The sequence below is a fragment of the Lampetra planeri genome, chromosome 5, assembly GCF_965212315.1.
Source record: "Lampetra planeri chromosome 5, kcLamPlan1.2.h2, whole genome shotgun sequence".
Lineage (NCBI taxonomy): Eukaryota > Metazoa > Chordata > Hyperoartia > Petromyzontiformes > Petromyzontidae > Lampetra > Lampetra planeri.
In genome coordinates this window covers 23082356-23099288 of record NC_136111.1, presented here as the reverse complement: position 1 = coordinate 23099288, position 16933 = coordinate 23082356, and the positions used below count along the sequence as shown (strand labels likewise).

The window sequence follows — 16933 nt, the reverse complement described above, 5'->3', positions numbered from 1 at the left end:
AAGATGCCAGATGTGGAGTGTGGCGAGGGGGGATGGATGAGACGCACGCAGGTGAAGAAGCGTCAGTCACCGTCTGCTCAGACAGAGATCCCTGAGCACGAGGTCACGGGCCTGGGAGAAAGGCGCGCGTCTTTACACCACTCTCCAGCAACAAGTATAACGAAGATATGGTTATGACCATGAAAACGCCGTCTCCGGATTATAAGACGCACGCATTCTACCGTGAGTTTAAAGCAAACGTTCAGGGTGCGTGTTGCATTCCGGTATAGGTGATCGTGTGTGTATGTGTGAGGCCAGAACTGTATAACTTTATTGACAGCGGCACAAGTTTGGGGCGCGTATTACTTTCCAGATCGTCTTATATTCCAGAGAATATGGTGCCATTCTGTGGTCATACGATAACTTTTATTTCCGCTAAGTTAGTTTAAGAATAATGAAAGTTCATCGAAACACTCACTAACGCTGCAATGATATTTCCACATTATAATACAGCACTGGTAACATTTAAAATCAGCGCAGTTCATAATTAATTTAATCATGGTGTATAACCGCACGGATGCAGCTTGTTGCATCATTATCCAATTTTAATCAATGAACATAACCACCGGTCCCAGCTATTATGGTACCGATGAAAGTGTAAGCGAGCCATATTAATCACTAATCGGTCGTAATTACTCATAAGGATAATCAAAATATAAAGAGCAATGGCTCATTTTGGTTTTCACCGCTTATGGTAATCATGCGCTCATCAATGAGCAATCAAGCATTAATTATAGTGATTACGTTCAGAGTAATTGCCAGCCAAACCATTACGTTAAATCCAGGGTGGTGGTGGTGAATTTAAACTGTTTTGCTTCCAAAATGCGATCGCGCAGATTAGAAAACGAGCGGAACTCTACTAGGGCTGAACGATTTTGGGGAAAATATCTACTTGCGATTTCGATTTGAAATCGATTAATCGTTCAGCCCTAAACTCTACCAACAAAGGCCCGCAGCGTGTGCTGCGACTGCTCCACACCTCACGGCAGCCGGGCGCCGCGCGCTCTGCACCCGGCGAGTTCGAGTCACGGCCACAGGTCCCCTGACTTCATCCAGCAGTGGATTGGCAAAGGGCTCTACATTAGTATCTGCTTGTACGTCTTTCCCTACATCTCACGGAGGGTTTCTGTAACCATATCAACGGTAGGCGATCGATTACAGCTCTAGAATATGGTTCAAAGTTCAATTTACATATTTACACAAACAGTACCGTATCCCTGCACTGCCGAGCGGGGATAACTCTGGCGGGGGTAACTGTAGCGGGGTAACTATAGCGGGTAACTGTAGCGGGGTAACTGTAGCGGGGTAACTTAGCGGGGTAACTGTATCGGGGTAACTCTAGCGGGGTAACTGTAGCGGGGTAACTGTAGCGGGGTAACTTAGCGGGGTAACTTAGCGGGGTAACTCTAGCGGGGTAACTGTAGCGGGGTAATTGTAGCGGGGTAACTCTGGCGGGGCAACTTGAGCAAGAAACCCACACAGTGGTGGTGGTGGTGGTCGACACAGAGCGCTGCGTGGTGGAGCAGGGGAGCTCGGCGACCTCTTGTGCGTCCACCCTCTGTGCGATTGACCTTTCATCCTCTGCGGTGTAACGAGCCAGAGGTCAACTTCGTCCAGCCGCGGCACGCGCCGCCGCCGTCATCGCAAGCTCCTTTGAGCCGCAATGCTCAATGCTCATTTGAGCAGGAAATCACTTCGGAAGATATTGGCTCCGGATGTGCCCTCGGTATATTCTCGCTCTCTCTCTCTGTGTGTGACCCACAGTCGCGAGGCAGCACGCAGGGATTTGAAGCTCCGAACGCATTTTTTTCCCTTCTCCAGTTCATCGTGGAGCGTTTGTCGAGCCACCTGCTGAATTGTCACGAGACGGCCCCCCGACTGACCCCCCCCCCCCCATCTTCCTCACTAAGAGGCTTCTTTGGCTTTGGGCCTGAGGGTTTGAGAGCTGCAGAGCGGCTGCCCACCCCGTGGGGGCCGCCTCCCAGCTACAGCTGGGACCCGATGACTGATTACGTCTCTCAGTGGCATTCGTTTACAGTAACGCCGTATTGATACGAACGACTGCGAACACACGGACGTGCCAGTGTTCGGTCTTGTATAGTCTTCATTAAGCACAGCTCTCCCTTGAAGCAACTGTTTTTAATTATTAAGTAAAAAATAAGTTCGTAAAAGATTTATTATCCATGACTGCGCGCTTAAATTGACCAATTATGAATGTCTAATGTCCCTTCATTCTCCCATTTGGGACCAATTTAAATAATTATGAAAACATTATGAAAACTTTAAGTGAGCTATGATAATGAGCCACAATTCCTTGTAAGATATGTGCGAAGAAGTTTGTTGCATTTATTTCGTTGTTTTTATATCGACGGAGTCGCGAAGGAAAGGAGCCGTCCAAAACCCAAGCCTTTCAAACTGGGCCCTGCGTTCACGTAAACAAACATTCAATGCGTTTTCTCTGGCAAATATGGCTTTTTTTGTATGTACTTTCTTATTTATTTTAGAGAAAATTATTAAAACATCAATAGGATGGGGAAAAAAACACTTTCATAAATACTACTGTTATATCAATATTGAGGGTCTCAAAGGGTGTGGGGGCGGTGAGTGGGGGGGGGGGCGAGTGGGGGGGGGGCGGTGGGTGGGGGGGGGCGGTGAGTGGGGGGGGGCGGTGGTTGGAGGGACGGTGGGTGGGGGGGACGGTGAGTGGGGGGGGGGGTTGGGGGGGTGCGCGGGGGGGTCATTCTCTCCCATTGCCTCCCCCGGATCCCCCTCTGGTCCTAAGACATCGGTTGAGGTCATCCCGACCGGAGCCTCTGACACGGCCACCGCTTCCTTCCTGCTCATTGATTCCCTCGCGATTGTTGTAAAGGCGACCCAGGACCGGACCTTCAAAGTCCGCTCAGACAATAACACATCATCACCACCACCACATCACCATCGCCGCATCACCATCGCCACCACCGTGTGGATTGAGGTCTTACCCGAGGTTCGGAGCTAAATGTCAACGTTGGGGTCTGATAGCCACGAGAGGGCTTCTCTCCTTTCCTAAAAATGAACTGTTGGAAACGCACGTCCCCGTTCGAGTTCCCAAAACGAAATGAACCCTCACGATTATTTCGTGTTCTGTATTCCAGTTTTCTTGTCAAGCTAATCTGGGGGAGATCCTGCCGGAGGTCAGATGTTAATTGCCAATGGCCAAGAATCGAACTACCCAGGATGATAAGGGCGTAGTGTAAATTCTCCGATAAGCCTATTCACGACATAACTTTACAACATGAGCACGTTGGACCAAATCACATTGAATGCGCGCAAATCATCAGATCTTGGAAGCTAAGCCGAGTTCTGCCTGTTTAGCAATTGGATGGGAGACCAACAGGGAATAACAGACGCTGTAGACATGGCGAATGCAGCAAAGGATTTTCAAAATCTTGTGTGGAGCTTTGAATGCGAAATAAAAAAAATGCCCAAACCCCTATGCGATACACACACACAGTACCGTATACGTGTATTCTCACACGCACGGGCACACGCCTGCACACGAATGTTACGCAATTAAATTGCATTTTTGTGGCAAAAATGCACTGGCGAAAATCGGCAAGAACATTGTCATCTGCCTTAGGGAAGAATGCGCGGCGTTACTTTAATGGCTTGGCAGACGAAAGGGAGAAAAAGTATTCGGCACAGTGAACCCCTTTAACAAGCAGCGCGTTGCAGAGCGATAAATCGCGAGGGGTCCTGCTGAGTGCCCCAGCTGGCGAGATTACATTCGTGGAAATGTTTAGCTCATCGTGAAACAGGGGCCCGCGTTCCGGACCCACGGCTGACAGAAGAGGCAGCCCCAAAGCATCTCGCACGCAAGTCGCCCCCACTCCATCCACCTCTGCAATGGGAGCCTCGGGTGCGACTCCGCGCAGCACTGCACGGTCCTGTGCCTGCCTGGTTTTGCAAAGCCCCACAGCAGCACCGTGCGTGTGTTTGGTACAACTTTATTGTGCTCCACGCGCGTTTCATCCATAATTTAAAGTAAAATCAACTCTAAGCAAAACTATTTGTAGTTTTGCCGGACAAGGACCACTGAGCTGCACAGCTCTTTTTCAGAAGCGACCTGGCCACACGTGAGCTCGACGAAGAAGCTTATCGCGTGGACTTTTATAGCAGCCAAATACTCTCAACGAACGTTTCTAAATATGGAGGGAAAAACCAGATGACCCGGAGAAAAATCCACGCGAACATGCAGAGAGACGCACGCAAACTCCCCACGACCTAATTCACTATTATACGTGGCATCATCCAAGGGGGGCTTTGGCAGGACACGTCGTGGCTACAAGGGACGGTGGTGGCGATGGTCAGACTCACGAGCCCAGCTGGCGAGTGCACACCTCGAACGCACCTGCAGTAAGCGGCGTGAGCTGCCAGCGCGGCGCAAATACGTCCACACTCACAGCGAGATGTCATCCACGACAAACACAAACACGTGTCGACAGGTTGTCGTCAACTTGTCAAACACTGGCGCAGGTCCAACATTATTTATTATCCCTTTTACAGTTTCATGCCTGCTTTAAAAGGCTTCGACAAAATCGTTGCTTAATAAAATAGGTTTTACAAGTCGCTCCTTGGCTTAAAATCAACAATAGGATGCACAGAGGACAAGGGGCGTGGTTCTGTTTGACAACCTCTTTACATTCCCAGGAAATTCGCCTGCAAAGGAAATTGTTCAGCTTTGTTTGCCACAGGTGCAACGACTGTTATCGAGCAGTCCGCATTACATAAAACAAATCGGTAATTAGAACATTACGTACAGAAATGGTCCGTGCCGATAAACATCGGGACAGTTGACCAGGAAGCTGTTGTAAACGGTCAAGCAAGCCTGACCGCTGACAACATACCGAGTGTCGAAACCGGTTCTGAATGCTCTTGCATTTGAACCAATACTGCTCATGAAATGCACTTCCCAGAAGGCCAACGGGTCATGTACAAAAAATGTACCAAAAACATGTTTTGTGAAGACGCGAATTGGGTAGGAGGCATCATGAATGTTGTTATACGGTCATTAACGTAGCCTAGTGCGAGACTCGGAAGCCACCAGAGCCACGAGAAACCCTTTCATCTCGGCGGCTGTCAACAGAAACAGTAGCACTCCGGTTCGTGTGCCCTTCAGTGCCATGCGGGCAGCTCCTGCCTGCGTCTGGCTGCACCGACACGAGATTTCGTATCTTCACAGAAAGAAAAAAAACACCGTCGACGGCGACCTGCGGTTCGCTTTCGGTGTGGACGCGTTTGCGGGCGCTGACGCGATGGCTTTGAGACTGCGCTTCAGAAAAAAGTTTATGTGAGAGGGGAGGCAAGAGGACGTCGGAGAATTGACAGCGTAGGTGGAGATGACCAAAGTGAAAACAGCCCCACTGCGTAGGCCTCTGGGACGATGCGCCGCTCGCTCCTCGTCCATTGTGACGAAATGAGGGAGGGGCGTTGTGGGCCGTCGGTGGAGGGACAGACACGTGGAGGAGGTGGAACGTCTGATGATTTATTTTGTTGCTTAAATTCCCCCACAATGTTGATCACGCGCGTTGTGTGCTACCAAGCAAAGCCAGTGGTTTGTGGGACAAAGGGTGGACAAAGCCACTTCGCCAACAAAGTATCACAATAATAACAAGTATTACTAGTTGTTCACCCAGGAAGCCACACTGTGTATTATGTTGAACTTCGTTCGTACCGTACGTAGCCAACTGCGCTAATCGGAGGTTCGGGGGGGGGGGGGGGCATCAAACTAAATACAAAAATCAGTTCTAAAGAAATCAACATTCAACCGAGATGATTGAATTACTCTGACCGGACTGGGTAGAGGAATGCGAGCTCTGAACGTACACAGATGAGGATGGTGCCGTGGTCAGAAGGAAAAGTCGGAGAGCCATTCACGAAACTTGCCCGAGGCGCCCCTGCGGCCTTCTGTGCAGCAGGTGGGCCCAGCTGGTGTCGCCGCAGCAGACAGCAAGTGTGGTGGGAAACGGTCCTGCTGCAAAAACGAGCACGCGGGACAGGCCGTGTCTTTGTGAGTCACGACGATACGAATCCCACCCCCCGTTTGTCAACACCGGGCGAGACGGTGCCATCCGTTCTCAGGAGGCACTTTGAATGGCTCCGTGTTTATTGACTAGATGATTGCGGGAGTGCGTGTTCGATTCATGGCTAACGTGAGTCAGGCAGAGTCGCTGATTTTGATGTTTACCCACAACAGCTCTTCACAGTGGAGGTCCAATTAGAGAGTGCACGCGATGTCAGCTCATCTCCTCCCTCCTCCTCCTCTTGTCCATTGTCCTGGATTCGGTCGATTTAAATGCAGATGGATCCATTGCACGGGCCGCGTGTAATGTGTTTAAATAGGCCGGTGACTTGTATTTGATAATGGGCCATTGAGAAGAGGAGTCTCTTTCTGGGGAGACCGGACGTTAGGTTAGCGCCAGCGAATCAACGAATTCGAATGTGTAAGCAAGACAGCGACAAGAAACCCCCAAAGAGAAATGCACCGTAACAAATAGAGCGCAGATATAACGAAATGCATACTCTTTGGTTCTTTCGGTGAGGTCGCGTAGGTACAAAATAAAATAAATCAGGTGATGACGGACGCTTGTAGGTGATGACGGACGCTTGTGTTGCGCCCGAAACGTCGTGATTTATTTTATTTTATACCTACGTGAATTTACCGAAAGAACCAAAAAGTATAGATTCCTGCAGTAACGATAGCTTCCAATGAGGAATAATGAAATGTTATTATAAAAATTTTAAAATATAGTTTTGACAAAAAAATGTGTGCCTACATATGTTTTTACTTTCTTAAACATTAACGTGATATACCAAATTAGTGACACCAGTTGACTGGAATCTATATCCCCATGAACAGACACTCTACGAGGCCAATCATTACAAGTTGAATTCACTATTATCAATTCTGGCTCCGGAAAGTTCCACTCACTCACAATACAGTGCCACAGACACTGTGGGGACACGTTTATTTATTTCACACGGTATATCTGGCCGTGTAAAGTGTCACGCTCTGTATATCGCACATGGTTCGTCGTACGAAAACAAAGTTGCCACATAAAACGTTTCCTTTGCTGAGGACATTACCGCCTCTCCGAATTGGCAACATCGCGAGCGAACCCAAAACCCTTGATTATGAATTATTATGAGGTACCTATTTGGTTATTGAACATCTTAACACCTGTGGGTTTCTTTTTTTGCCAGAAAGGTTAAAACCTATTTTTTTTGATACTCGAAAAAAAGTCCCAAATAGGTCACGAAGGTCGCTTGACGACGTTTCACCGCAGTGGACAGTGCGGGTTGGCAGTGCCGGATTATCCCGGTAGCACAAGTCGCTACATATGTAGTAGCTACATATGTAGTAGCTACATGTGTATTAGCTACATATGTAGTAGCTACACGTGTAGTAGCTACGGGCCCAGCACTTTCAAGGGCCCCGCGCTAAATGCTTTCAAGCTATCAATTCCGGTTCAGTGATTCTGCACTTGCTCTATTACTATAGTACTATACTGCCTTCAACTTTTACGAACGACTCGGTGTTTAAGGTTAGCGATTTGTCGTAGCTGTGTAGCAAATAAAAAAATACAATTACTTTACTATGCAAGTAAAAAATTTGTGTTTTAATATTTGTCCCTACTGATGTTCACCATGGATGGTAATCTATCTTGGCATTGGCGAGTTGAGAGTGCAGTGCACTCATCGCCATGGAGCAATGATCTCATTCACGATAGAGGAGAATGAGTTCGGTTGTGTGGGCTGACTAGTTGCGAAGTTGTGTCGACCGTAGCTCATGGCAGTGGATTGCAATGAGCTCATGCCGTTGCTGAGGCACGAGTGGTTGGTTTAATTGCATATCTGACTTGATGAAATTGCACCGAAAGTCATCCTATGACTCTATATCTGAACAAAGAGGCTTAGCTCTTTTGACAATCTAAATCAGCCTAAGCCGTCGTAACTATATTTCATGAAGAAATTTACGCAGTGTTTGTTGTTGTAACGTTCTGATCCGCCCCTACTGGACATCTGTAAAGAAACACTCGATAGCTCATCGGATTTGTCCTGCAGTATTAATACTGATTCTGATGTTATGTGGGACCCAACCCGGGGAGAAGCCTGCCTGATGCGATTGTTTACCAAGTCTGCATCATTCCAGCGGCATTGATTCAATACAACAAAAACTTTGAACCGGTTTTGACAATAAGCATCCCATAAGCAGAGTCGGGCCTGCTTAAAACAATGCCAGTGAACTACCAGATGTTCGATATGGCTCGAGCAAGCCTGAATCTGCAGACGAGACACTCAATATCGAAACCAGTGCAGAGTTTACATTGAATCAATGTTACTGAGAAAAAGATCCTACCCGGAGGTGGGTGTGGCCGTCGGGATGTGTACAAAATAATAATAGTGGGTATGTGGCGGCACAGCTGCGTGAAGGAGGCGTAGAGCGTCTGCTGATTCACCTTGTAACTTGCATTCTGCACGATGCCGCGGACGGTCACATCGCGTGGAGTGCGGCCGGGTGAGCGGGAGGGCACGCGCGCCGTGACGCCGTCCCCCGTGCCGCCCGCATGGCCACGTGGCACACCGCTTATCCGGAATCAACGAGTCCCAGGCAGCGCCGTGCTGATGTTGTCTGAATGCAGCAACTTTGAAGATGCGAGGTCGAGCAGAGCTCGTTCCAGCTGCGTGCAATGAGCACGCGGTGTGCGGCGAGTTGTTTTGAAAATGTCACGTCACGTCCAACACGCGTCTTCGCTTTGGGAAGAAAGAAAAACAAGCAACGTTTATAGAAGTGCAGAGGAGAATTTATTAAATAGCGACAGTTGTATTTGTGCAACCTGTTTTCCCGTGATACTATTTACACCTTCTCATATATAATTCGTTATTTCAAAATGTCAGTATTGTATCATTAACAGTCAACGATCAGCGGCTGGTTGATAACTGTGATTGTATTATTTTTACAATATGCGAAATAATTTCTGAGCACCAGAGGTCAAGGCGTAACAGACCCACAGTCAGTGGTGGAATCCGCGCAATCGTGTTCGGGGCATCAACACGAAATTCCGAAATGCCTCTGCCACGCGGGGCCATTCGAGCTGCAGTGGGAATGCCAGAGGACGTTCATTCTTCAGTTGCCACAATTGGACCCACCTGGCCTAGCAAGTGCTGCTTCAGCACCGGCTCTTCCTGGGTAATAGCGATTGCAGGACAGAACAAAATTGATCCACATGCCAACATAATTTCCCAGGAACAAACGGACAATTGTGTTATGTGTGCCTTCAGCTATAAAACACCTCGAAGGAAATTAAACAAAATCAAAGGGTGAAAGTTATCCATGGCGCGAAAAATGCTCATGGTTTGAATTTAATTAATGAGATTTAGGCCCTGGTATGATGGCTATTTCCCCAGAAATATTTATCCGATTTTGTTAAATTCCAGCTCTGCATTAGACTTTTCCCAATGGATTTAATACGAGTCAGGGAATTATTTAAAAATGTGTTCACGTCAGCAGTCAATGCGTACATGTGTTTCTTGCTCTCATATTCAAGCTACGCATTCACAGTACGTTTCTGCTTATTCCTTTCCAATATGCTGTAAGAAGAAGGCATGTGACCCACAATCACCTTGGGAAAATCAGTGCTACATCTCATCATTCCAATTTCATTCACGGTGCTATTCACATGGAACTACGTGACACATACAAAATATACTCTTTGGTTCTTTCGGTAAAGTCACGGAGGTATAAAATAAAATAAATCACGACGTTTCGGGCGCAACACAAGCGTCCATCATCAGGTGGGAAAGCTACGTCGTGATTTATTTTATTTTATACCTACGTAACTTTAGCGAAATAACCAAAGAGTATGGATTCCTGCAGTCACGAAAGCTTCAAATCAAGACCTACAATATAATTATAAAACAATTCCCATTCAGTTTGTAATGAGCGATTCCATTTACTTCTATAAAATATGAATACACACGATCTTGACCGATATAAATTACACCACTTAAACCAAAACTATGGATTTGTACCTCTTGACCTTTACATTGCATGACGTTGTCTTATCGTTCTGTTATATTTGAATGCTCTTGTATTGCATCCGTTGTACTGCATTTCCGATGACACAGGCCGCCCTGGAGAGGGAGGGGGGTGGCGAGGATTGTCACTTGGTTTTAAATACAACTCCCATCTTTCTGCGTTATAATTGGCATTCGTCGGTGAGTATTCCCACCTGACCAGCGTGCAATAATAATCAACCAATTGCCCTATACAAGAGCCCTAGAGGGTCTTTGGTTTCGGCCAAAACACCCTCTTAGAGCAATGGTTGCCAGCCTCACTGGATCCACAGTCCCACCCTCCAGCCTCAACAATTATTTTCAGACCACTGTGTACCGAAAACATATCAACACCACGTATATTTCCAAATCAAAACGAATCGTCGTATCTGCAACAGTCCCGCAGCCCCGCTTCCCATGGTCCTTGGGATCGCAGGCTGGGAGGCACTGCCGTAGAGGGGCTCTGTAGAGCGGCCTCTAGTGGCGGCCCTGTCGCCATCGGTGGCGTCAGAGAGAAATTCTAGGGCTACACCTTTTGTTAAAAAAAAGTATACATCTCCGGGTTAAAGTGCAGATTTCACAGAGGACTTGGCTTGCAGTCCTGGAGCCGAGGCTGACAAAGACGATGGCAAATAATGGTGAAGTATGCAGCAGCAGCAGCAGCAGTAGCTCTGCATTCCCTTTTATGGAAGTTCTTAAGCTGCTCACAGAGTTCACCTGAGTCCTGTCGGAGAGGCTTACATTCTCTGCCGAATATGTCATTTTTACGGCGAGCTGGGGTATGGTGTACGCATTTTCTCTTTGCAGCTGAAAGATGTGTTTATGTGAGAAGTTAAAGTATAAATACACGGTCGACCCAGTGTAGAGCCCAAGACGCACGCACACGCACAAGCACGCACGCGCAGGCCACACGAGCAACCCCCGTGTGTGCAGGGCATTACCCGTGCAGTTAGGCAGATACACATGCACTCTGACATGAAGATCAGATATGCGGTGAACATTACACATCCAAGTCACAAACACATTATTCATAATAGCAGATATTAGATGATGACGACGATAACAATCGTGATGACGTCGCTTTGTCAAGCCACTGCTGAATGAGGGCCTCCCCGTGCGGGTGTCAATCACGGAGGTCGTTTGTCCACGCGTCATCGCGCTGGTCAGTGCGCGTTGGTGAAGTTGGGCGGAGAGCGGATTTCCACTGCGGGTTTCAGAAACCACCGATGACAGCCGTGGTCGCGAATTGAACTCCGATCACCGGAGTTCAAGTTCTCGACCGCGGCTATGAATGCGGGAAACGGTGGCGTGGCCAGCTCCACGAGCAGACGGCCCGCTTTGGTCTCCCCCCAAAGTCGACGTCCACACACTGCGCCCGACACCAATTTGAGGCCGAGTCGACCTAGGGGAGTCCCAGGACCCAGTTGACCGCCGCCGCTCACCGCGCCTCCACTGCTCACCTGCACATTCCGTAGCGTTCGGCGCCAGTGACAGCATCGCACCTGCAGCAACAGAGGCGGCTCCCGAACGTGGCGCACGCTGTATCCTCGCTCAATGTGGCTGTAACTGTTGGCAAAAGCTGTGGCTAATTAGACCGAGGGTGAAACGCCGCCTTTGTTTAATAATCCCTTAGAGCTCGCATTCCCACCGATGCAATTGAAAATTATTATTTTTCTGTTTCCAAACGTTGAGGCGGCAGTGATTTATTTTTTGCGTGTGCCAGCTCCTTAAAGGTCTGATTTTTTTTTACATTTCCGTCTTTTAAAAAAATCCGGTATTTGAATAACACGTCGACTCCACGTGGGCACAGCTGTACGAACGTTGAACTTATTTCGCACCGTACGTAGCCCGCCGTGCCAATCGGGTGGCGAGGAAGGCGTGAGTGCAGCTGACAACTCGGCTCCAAGCTCGACCGTGGCACTCGTGACCTCGCTATTCAGGGATGGTAACATTCAGGCGTATTATTATTATCGTCTCGAGTGGATAAAATGTTTCACAACCCAATTTAAAGGGCTTGTATTTATGAATGCGCCGGCCCAGACGCGTCACGTGATAACGTGCAGTGGAGTTGCAATTGACTTAATATTTTGACTTATTTGTTCATTTTCAGCCACATTTATGGCCGTCACGTGGAAAGGCTTTAGCTTCGCGTTAGCATGCACTTCACAAGGTGAGTGGTGATGCAGCGCTCACCGTCACTCGCTCACCCGCGGTCCGTCACCCCCTCGTCACTCTCCCGATTGCCACTGCTAACACGGTGGCCGCGAACGTCTCCCGCCCAAGTGGAGGACTCGCTACACCCGGGCCCTGACTGCAGATGTGAATAGATACAATGCTGCGCTTTTATGTCTGCAGGCAACTCTTGTTGAGGCCCGGATAAGACGCGCCTTTATTGTCCGGATCGCTACCGTTCGGGCGGTCGCCGGTATTGGCCAGCACCTCGTGGGCATGTGGAAGCCATCGCCGTCTTCTCGCAGGGGGCCACACTCTGCGAAGCGCTAACGTCACAAACGAGTTCCGGCGATGCCCGGGCGTGGTTACCGTGGGGAACAACAACAGGATACTGTAAACCTGCCCCTCAAATAAATCTCTCAGAACATCTGACAATAATTTAACCGTTTCTTTATTTTTTTTGGAGCTCTAGAATGTAAGTCGTACACCGGCCCACGTACGTGACCACCGAAGTCATTTCGAGCACAGGTTTGGAACTCGTTATTCCACGGCTGTGCTCATCATCGAGAAAAATTTTATCAAGAAAAAAAGACTGCGTCCGTCACGTTTCGCCGGAGGAATCCCTCGCGCGTTCGAAGGCTTCGATGGAGAGAGGGAAGCACGACACCTCGACCGGGACACAGATAAACCCTGGCATCTCCCCCGCAATGATCCGCGACCACGGTGGGAGACTATCAGGGCAGACGTTGGACGTTCTGTGTTGTCTCGGGCGCAGCAGCTGCGGGGTCCGGAAGAGGGTAAAGAGAGCACCTTGACGGTGGTGGTGACGGTGGTGGTGGTGGCGGTGGTGGTGGTGGCGGTGGTGGTGGTGGTGGCGATGACGGTGGTGGTGACGGTGGCATCAACGGCTTTGGTCGTGCTGGACATCTTGATCTGATCTTCGAACGGTCTCGACGTGCATGGCTAACTTCTCGTTTTAGAGTCGACTGATCCAGCGAGGAGCCCACGCCCCCCAAAAAAACAAACAACAAATTCCATTGACATGCGCAACTATGGGTGGAATTCAGCGTGCCAAGCGTCAACCCAACCACTCCAGACAGTCTGACTGGCTCACACCCACACACGCACATGTACAGGTCGTGCACCTCCACTATTGTTAGCATAATTACACGAACGTGTGGCCAATGCTTGTTAACCAACAGCATTCAGCTTGAGAACTTGTTTTAAACCAGAGACTGCAAACACGCAGTTTACAGAACAACGATGCACTTTGGAGGAGGCGTCATGTCTGTTTGTTAAATTGTTACTTTATACTCTACACAACAATGGCAATGATTATTTTGTGTTGTGCATGATACAGTTTTGCTTTGAAACATGACCCACATCTTTCCTATAAACATCTAACAGTTCACTAGAATTTGTTTTAGCAAGCCTGACTCTGCTCATGAGACACTGAATGTCAAATCCAGTCTAGAGTTTGCTTTATATGAAACCGATGCTGTTGAAAAAAAATCTCCAAAAAGGCTGTGTGGCTGATGTGATGTGTAAGTTTTTTTTCTCATGTGGATGGATAGATGTGGGAAGGAGGCACGTCGTCCGCTTATTTAAACATGCCATCTGTCAAAAGATGCCCTTCAGCATACCGAAGCAATCAAGCGTTTTGGGTAAGTGCTGTTTACTCGCGGCCGTCTTTGCATATGCGGTTGAAAGAAAATCGAGATGTCCTTGCGAAGAGCCTCTGACAAGAATCCGGCGGACAATGGACCATTGGCTGTGGCCTCAAGAGGAATCAGGATACAGCCATGGCCAGTTTTAATTAATTACAAGTGACTCACGTGACTGGCACTTCCTTGAGATAGCAACATTGATAAGCAGCGCCAATATCAAATTAGTCAAACAAGGCAGCTTCTGGTGAAAAAAAATACCAAAATGGCTTTGAATTATTATTATTATTATTTTTAACGCATATGGTTTGCGTTAACTGCATCACCATCATCAATAAACTCACACACTTTGATTGGGCTTCAGCACTGGCCTCTGGGGATCTGAGAGTTGAACTGAGAACACAGAGACCGTGATTTAGGAGAGGAGAGGGGGTGACTACAAACACCCATCATCCTTCTTGTCCTCGTGTAAAAATGTGTCCACAATAAACAATTGTATGTCGGATCCAAACAGGGTGGCCAGGAGGGCCGAGCCGCATGTACAAATCAAACAGCGGTGCACGCCAGCCGGGCGAAGCCGGGAGCGGAATGTCAACCGGAAGGTTGCGAGTTCCAATTCCTGGTGGGGGGGGGGGTTGAGTCGGCCCACCGTCCGTCAGAGTTCGACTAAATTCCTGCCACCTTGCGGGGAAGTCAACAGCGGTCGTCCTGCGGAGAGACGTATCCGGCCGTAGGAATGTGGAATTTCCACCACTGGCTCGGAGTTATAAACAGGGGATGAACACAAACTCGGTGCCCATTTGAGCAGGACATGTAATTTGTATTTTACGTTTTACTTTCTGATGGCATTTCAAGACCAACGGAAACGTTTCTAACTGTAGGCGACTGCAGTGAACACATGAGTTGGCGATTAAGAGAAATACCTTGAGTCAGATGGTGGGCTCCTGCAAGTGCAGACGTCGGACGGGAGGCGTCCCCTGCGCAGACGCCGAGTGAGCCCGCGGCCGCACGCGGCTGCTGGGTGCACTGGCATGAGCGGCATTGGCCGTGATCTTGCCTTGCGCCCAAGTCTTACGATTCCCGGAAGGGCCCTTCCTGTAACTTCTCATTATAAGTAACGCATTACCTCTGGAGTGAATGCCATGAAAATACGAGGGCATGTTTCCACTTCCAATTTTTTCTCTCTCAGTGCCATGTCCGTGCCAACAACAGTCGGACATTTTCAAAGCAGTGCTTCGATTTCATATGCAAATTCTGGACTCGCTGGTTCAAGTCACGCGTGGCTACTCGAGTGGCCTCCATGTACGCGCTGCGAAGGGCTCATTGCCCGAAACGCCTCTTTTCTTTTTTGTTAAATCTTTTACTATGTATTTTTTCTTTATAGGCCACGCAGAGTTATGGGCGCATGTGTCGAGTTTTTATTTTAAAAGCAAGAGTGACGTCCAGAGTTTGCCTCCTTAAAGCAATGCTCCTATGAAACTTTATTCTGGAAGGCGCACAGGCTGATTAACGATTAAAAATATATATTTTGAACTCAGTGACACAGTCTGATATATCAGCATTTAAGTTTTTATTTAAAATAAATAAAAACTCCACTCACTCGAGTTGCACCGGAGGCATTTGTGGATTGGTACCGACGCTGGATCAGAATATTCGTTGAAACTGGAGGAATCCGATGAGCTACAAAGATACTTTTCCACACATGCCCAGTGTTGTAAGTAGATACAAGAAGCGCACCGCTGATGTCGAGTCGATGCGTCTCACACGTAGCATGCTCACATGTACACGCCACGTGGCATGTAACGTGGCATGTCACGTGGCGTGTACATGTGCGATCTAAACATGACAGAACCCAGGATCCAGTGGCGTAGCAGCCACAGATGGGATTCGTTAATGAGAGGCTCAGCTACTCCGTGCGCCCACGATGACCCACAGACTCAAAGAGGGACCCCACAGTCATTGAAAGTATCCCCTCTTTAAGACATACCTGAATATCTAAACCAGCACTGACACCCTCCCTCCTCATCAATTCCTTAAACAAAAAACAATCAATTACCGTTGCCCTGATTGTAAGTCGTGCCAATCCACTGCTGGATAAGGGCCTCCCCAACGTGAGGTCACGGGGTATATTTGACCCCGACACTCCCTTCGCTTCATTGCACACCACGTATATGTACGAAGCGTTTAAAGTTATTAATATATAATATTTTCATACACGCACAAATGCAATGATACGCATGATGCCTAAACATAGTGTTGGGACAAGTGCTGTTAGCGAGCACCTAATGATGACGGAAGTGGTGCGGCTAGCGCCACGCCCGGCCGCCTTTGTCTCCCCAGTGCTGACATTTACACACCGTACCAGGTACTCCTTTATAACCAAGGTCGACATAGGGGAGGCCGAGCACCGGCTCAGATATTCACCGCTTCCGTTGGAAGCCGTGGCTGGGGATCTAACTCAGTTCACCGAGTTTGATGCCCGCGCAGTGCGTCAACCACAGCGCCGCCGCTGTACGCGAACACTCGCACGCGGAGCCGCGAGAGTTCGAGCCAGAACGCCCCCCGCATTCTTTCGCCCGCGTGAGGTTCTGGGGCTTGGCGCCTCGCCTCCGATACTGCGGTGGCCGCCGCCGCTGCTGCTGCTACTGCCGCCGCTGCTGCTGCTGGGTGTGGCTCCGTGTGCTCCCAGTCGTGGTGACGCCACAGCGAGGGGGGACATTGCAATGTTATCGGGAAAAGGCAGCCGGCCGTCGTCTGACGGGTCGATGGAACGTCGGCGAGCGAGCAGCGCCGGGTATTCACGCGGCGGCGACGGCGGCGGCGAACTCGGCAAGCGTCTGCGTTGGTGGTTGAACTTCGTTCGCATCGTACGTAGCCCAGGACCCGGTTCAGATGATCGTCACTGGTGTTTGGCCGTGAGCGGTAATCGAACTCGAGTTCGACGGCCTTTCCTGCGACTCGCA

At 49.0% G+C, this 16933-nt stretch overlaps 1 long non-coding RNA gene across 2 annotated transcripts; it reads right to left on the bottom strand.

Annotated features, from left to right (window-relative positions):
* Positions 1 to 4009: 4009 nt before the first annotated feature.
* On the bottom strand, positions 4010 to 14176 carry LOC144719170 (uncharacterized). 2 transcript variants are annotated; one of them, XR_013585539.1, is made up of 3 exons: positions 10111 to 14172; positions 8538 to 8832; positions 4010 to 6052 (listed from the first exon to the last, which is right to left on the bottom strand). It is a non-coding gene; the product is annotated as an uncharacterized LOC144719170 (long non-coding RNA). The 2 variants fall into 2 exon arrangements; XR_013585538.1 differs by having other exon boundaries at positions 8538 to 14176.
* Positions 14177 to 16933: the final 2757 nt, after the last annotated feature.